This window comes from Peromyscus maniculatus, chromosome 6, assembly GCF_049852395.1.
Source record: "Peromyscus maniculatus bairdii isolate BWxNUB_F1_BW_parent chromosome 6, HU_Pman_BW_mat_3.1, whole genome shotgun sequence".
NCBI lineage: Eukaryota > Metazoa > Chordata > Mammalia > Rodentia > Cricetidae > Peromyscus > Peromyscus maniculatus.
Genome location: NC_134857.1, coordinates 3,364,215 through 3,369,646, shown reverse-complemented (window position 1 = coordinate 3,369,646; position 5,432 = coordinate 3,364,215).

Here is a 5,432-nt window from a genome sequence, read left to right as displayed (position 1 = left end):
TCCTTTGGTGCCCTACCTGTCCAAGGTTATCTTGGCTGTGCCATTTCTGGCAGCGCAGGAGGAGTGTAGTGTACTTGGTAACAAGAAAACCTGCATCATAGCTTGATGTATCTGGTATGTGAAAGACCTGCTAGTTAATTGTTAAAGGGATCTTTAGAACTAGAGATAAACACTTGGAAAAAGGAGGGGTAAGCTTAAATTGAACATCTGCCTGGCTTGGGTGGTTATCTTTTTTTTTTTTTTTTTTAAGATTTATTTATGTATTGTGTACAGAGTATTCTGTCTGTATGTGTCCCTGCAGGCCAGAAGAGGGCACCAAATCTCATTACAGGTGATTGTGAGCCACCATGTGGTTGCTGGAAATTGAACTCAGGACCTCTGGAAGAGCAGTTGGTGCTCTTAACCACTGAGTCATCTCTCCAGCCCCTGGGTAGTTGTCTTAGTGTAAATTTTTTATCTCATTTCAGGAACCAACAGATAGTCTGAATGCTTATCTGCAATCTGTACTAGGAAATCTGGGAAGTATTTCAAATAAAATACTTTTGCCCAGAGATGGTCCTGGGTGGATATTTGCTAATGACTATAATTACAGAAGGGCCTGAAATTATAGTTGGGGATTTTATCCAAATACTCAAATTGTAGAGGGGAAATTGTGCCCAATGAATAATCAACCACACTGTGCATTTTAATGTTTGATCATTACATACTTAGAGCAATTACAGAACATGTACATATAATACAAAAGTAGCATTTTTTAATTTTTACCTTATAAGACTTTTGAGCTACTATTTTTAGAGGTACATATTGTTATTCTGTATTTTTTGACAAAATGTAAGCAAGTTATAAAAGGTAGTGATAATGCAGTGATATTTTTATCAAAGTATATACCTTTGTACTTTTATTTATATATTTATATCAAGGTATATACCTAGACCATCATGGTGAAAACAGACTCCCAGAACTAATAATAAAATACAATTCTGGATTTTAGTCTGACTTTGAGGCTATTTAGGGGACTTGAATGGGTGATAGCATATTTTGACAGATATTAAAATGGCTATACTAGCATGCTTCATAGGTCCATTTGCTTGGAATATCTTTTTCCAACCCTTTTCCCTGAGATAATGTCTATCCTTGGTATTGAAATGTGTTCTTGTATGCAGCAGCAGAATGCCTGTTTTTACATGCATTCTGTTAGCCTGTTTCTTCTCATTTGATAATTGGGACCACTTATACTGAGAAATATCAATGACCAATGATTGTTCTTTGCTGTTATATTATTATTGTTCTTATTATTTGTGTGAGTATGAGAGAGAGGGGGGGGGAAAGAGAGAGAGAGAGATCCCTTCTTTTGGCTTTGCAGGTATGAGGCTATCTATTTCCTGTGTTTTCATGGTTTTAGTTAACTTTTGTGGGTTGGAGTGTTCTTTCTAAGAATCACCTTCTTTAGGGCTGGATTTGTAGATAGATACTATTTAAATTTGATTTATCACGGAATTCCTTATTTTCTCCATCTCTGGTAATTGAAAGTTTTGTTGGGTATAGTAGTCTGGGTTGGCATCTGTGGTCTCTTAGAGTCTGTGCCCAGGCCCTTCTGGCTTTTAGAGTATCAATTGAGAAATCCAGTGTAATTCTGATAGGTCTGTCTTTATCTGTTACTTGGTGGTTTTCCATTGAAGCTTTTATATTCTTTCATTGTTCTGTATGTTTAGTGTTTTGATTATCCTGTGTTGAGGAGACTTCTTTTCTGGCTCAATCTATCTGGTGTTCTATATGCTTCTTTTATGTTGATAGGCTTCTTCTTTAGGATAGGATGTTTTCTTCTATAATTTTGTTGAACATATTCTCTGTGTCTTTAACCAGAGTTTCTTTTTTCTCTATTCTTTATTATTCTTATATTTAGTCTTGTAATATCCTAGATTTCCTGGATGTTTTGTGTCAGGAATTTCTTTCAGATTCAACATTTTCTTTGCCTGATGTTTCCATTTCTTCTGTCTTATCTTCAGTGTCTGAGATTCTCATTTCTATCTCTAGTCCTCTGTTGGTAAAGTTTGCATCTGTAATATCTGTTTTCATTCCTAAACTTTTCATTTCCAGAATTCCTTCAGTTTATATTTTCTTTGTTGTTTCTATTTCCATTTTTCAGATCTTGAATAGTTTTGTTCATTTCCTTTAACTGTTTGTTTCCATTTTTTGTGCCTTTATTTAAAGGTTTTATTCATTTCCTCTTTAAGGTCTTCTCTCATCTTCATATAGTTAGGGTTAAGGTATTTTTCTTGTGCTTCAGCTATGTTGGAATATTCCGTGTTTGCTCCGGTAGAATAGCTGGGTTCTGGTGGAGACATATTGCCCTGGCTGTTATTGACTATGTTCTTATGTTGGCATCTAGGCATCTGGGTCTGGGATGATTATCAGTCTAGGTGTTGATTTCTGGGTTTGTCTTAGTTGGGTGGGTAGTATGCTCTTTGTTTTTGATTCTTCTCTGAATATATCTAAAGTGTGATGGCTGTGTATTACCTACTTTAATGGCTTGCTCTGCTGGTGTATTCACAGAGAATGACTGCTGGTATTAGTAACTAGGAAACAGCAGAGTGTGGGGAAAGAGGTTTTGTGGTGGTAATCTAATTGTACTGAAATGTGATTTTGATTGTATGTTAATAAATAAAGTTGCCCGGGGGTCAGAGCTATTAGAGCCATAGACAGAGTGTGGCGGTGGTGGCACATGCCTTTAATCCCATAGATCTCTGTGTGTTCAGGGATACAGCCAGCATTGGAAACATATGCCTTTAAGACCTAGGGGGCTGTACATTCAGACAGTGATGAGGCAGTCACGTGTTTGGGTTTACAACCAATGAGATGGCAGAATGACTGGAAAATCGACTTACACACAGGAAGTAGCTCTCTTTCGGGAAGCTGGGACAGCAGGAGGAAGGGTGATATTTTAGCTCTGAGCTCTGACCTCTCAGCTTTCTCTTTTACATTGTTTCTGTGTTTCTTATTTAATAAGACGGTTGGTTACATCTACAAGGTTTAGAGAGGAAGATCTGTGGGATTAACATGAGATATGGGCAGGGGGAAGGGAAGCTTTATGTTCTTCCTGCTACATCTTCCAAAATGATCCCTAGGACTTAGGAGGGGATTGTTATATTAGGCTGAGCATTCCCCAGTAATGCTTTATTCTCTTCACTTTGGCCAGATATATATCACCATGTAAATCACAATCTACTTTAATTAGAAACATTTAAGTTGTGGGATTAAGTAGAGGTTCATTAATCAATGGATATAATGGTAAATTATTTTTGGTCAGTTTAATTCTTTGTCCACTTAGCAGCATTCTTCCCTAAGGCCCTTGACTTGTCTATCCTTAGGTTCTTCATCTGATAATGGTGCCAGGTATGTGTTTCATCATGTGAAGAGAGATTTAGATACAATCATGTAATTGTTGCTTACTCCCATGATATTTGTGCTACTATAGCACCAGGTCTGTTATTACTGCAGGTAGAAATGTTTATAGTTGAGCATGACCGATGATTACTTGTCTCCTCAAGAAGCTTGCATAGCACCATCCAGGTCTTTGAAAGCAAGTCAGAAGGGATAAATCTCCTGCTTCTTTACCGCTTTGATTTTGCAGTGCTATATGACTGAAGCATATGGAGTCTTTAGAAGTAAGGTCTTATCATCAAGTTCCTGAGGATAGCCAAGAGCAATTGCAATACAATGTAATGTTTCAGTGGTCTTTGGGACCTAATTGGCAAGAGCTCCAAAAGATGTACCTTATCTACATGACACAGTTTTTGTATGTTATCCTCTGTTGTTTAGTAGGAGCATTATTCCTCTGTTTAAGAGTAACTCCATTTTAATTCTGTCTCTCACTTTCTACTCTATTTTTTTCTGTGCATATGTTTGTGACTCTCTGTGCATGAGTGTATGTTAGTAATATTAAATCACATTAGATTTTCATGTCTTTTTCAAAAGGTCTTTGGTTTTATTTCTCTCTTTCCCTTCTCCCTCTGGTTACCCACCTCTAATCCCCATCTCAGTTTAATTCCACTTGGTCCATTTTTCCAATTTTATCTGTGCACTCTATCTCTGCTCTGTTCATAGCCGTTCCCATGGCACTTCATTAGTTTCATGTATATTGTGAGTCTTGCAATTGAAACACATATCTGAAGATTTAACACCAAGTACCACAGGGACTGAAAACATGTGATGTTCATCTCCCTTGGTGTGGGTTACCTTTCTCAAAATAATTGTTTCCAGCTCCATCTGTTTAGTTGTAAATTTCATAGTTTCATTTTTCTCCATAGCTGAATAACATTACCCTGTATGACTCTAACAATTTTCATTATTCATTTACCAGTTGATGCAAATCTAGGGTGCTTCCATTTCCTGGCTATTGTTGCTGTGGATATTGTTCTATATAAATAAAACACTGGTGGCCAGTGACGAGGCAGGAAGTAGGTGGGACAAGGAGAGAGGAGAATTCTGGGAAGCGGAAGGCTGAGGAGAGAGACACTGCAGCCACCGCCAGGACAAGCAGCATGTGAAGACGCTGGGAAGCCACCAGCCACGTGGCAAGGTATAGATTTATAAAAATGGGTTAATATAAGATAAAAGAACAGTTAGCAGGAAGCCTGCCACGGCCATACAGTTTATAAGTGATATAAGCGTCTGAGTGATTATTTTATAAGTGGATTGTGGGACTGCGGGGCTTGGGGAACCTGGAGAGAAGCCCTCCAGCAACAAATGGCGCCCAACGGCTCGAGTTTCCACCTTAAACCTGAGAATATTTAATAACCAATTCTAAAGAGAGCCAAAACCAGGTTCCTGCTTTTTGTCTCATACGGGCAGCTAGACAGCGCAAAACGCAGGTTTGAACACTGGCGGGTTCCTGGCGTGTGTGTTTGACCATCAGTATGGCGGAAATGAGGCGACTGCCAGCGGCACATTAAGCTGTGTGGTAGATTTAGTCTTTACTACTATTAAAAAAAAAAAAAAAGAGGTTTCTGGGCTACACGCTGCTTTGATAAAAACATAGACCTACTATTTCTGAGAATTGATGGCTCCTCAAGCTGGCGGAAAACGTACCACTGCCATGTTGGAAAGCTGAAGTGGGCGGAGCCAGCAGCCACAGCGCTGTTTCAGTCTTAGAATGTACAGTTTAAAGCAATAGGCTCGAGGTAATATAAAACATAAGCCACATAAAGATGGCTACCACATAAGACAATCTGGATTATGTTATCTTTGATATTCATAATTGAAGAAAAACATTTGATTGCAAAAGCTGTTAAGTTATGCCAAAATGTATATTTTAAAGGTACCTTCACTTCAAAATTTGGATTTAAGGATATGTTGCTTTGGAAAAGAGATTCTGCTTTTGTTTCCACAGAAAGCCAGAGGCTGTGGATTTGTTCCAGATTAAGATATATCAG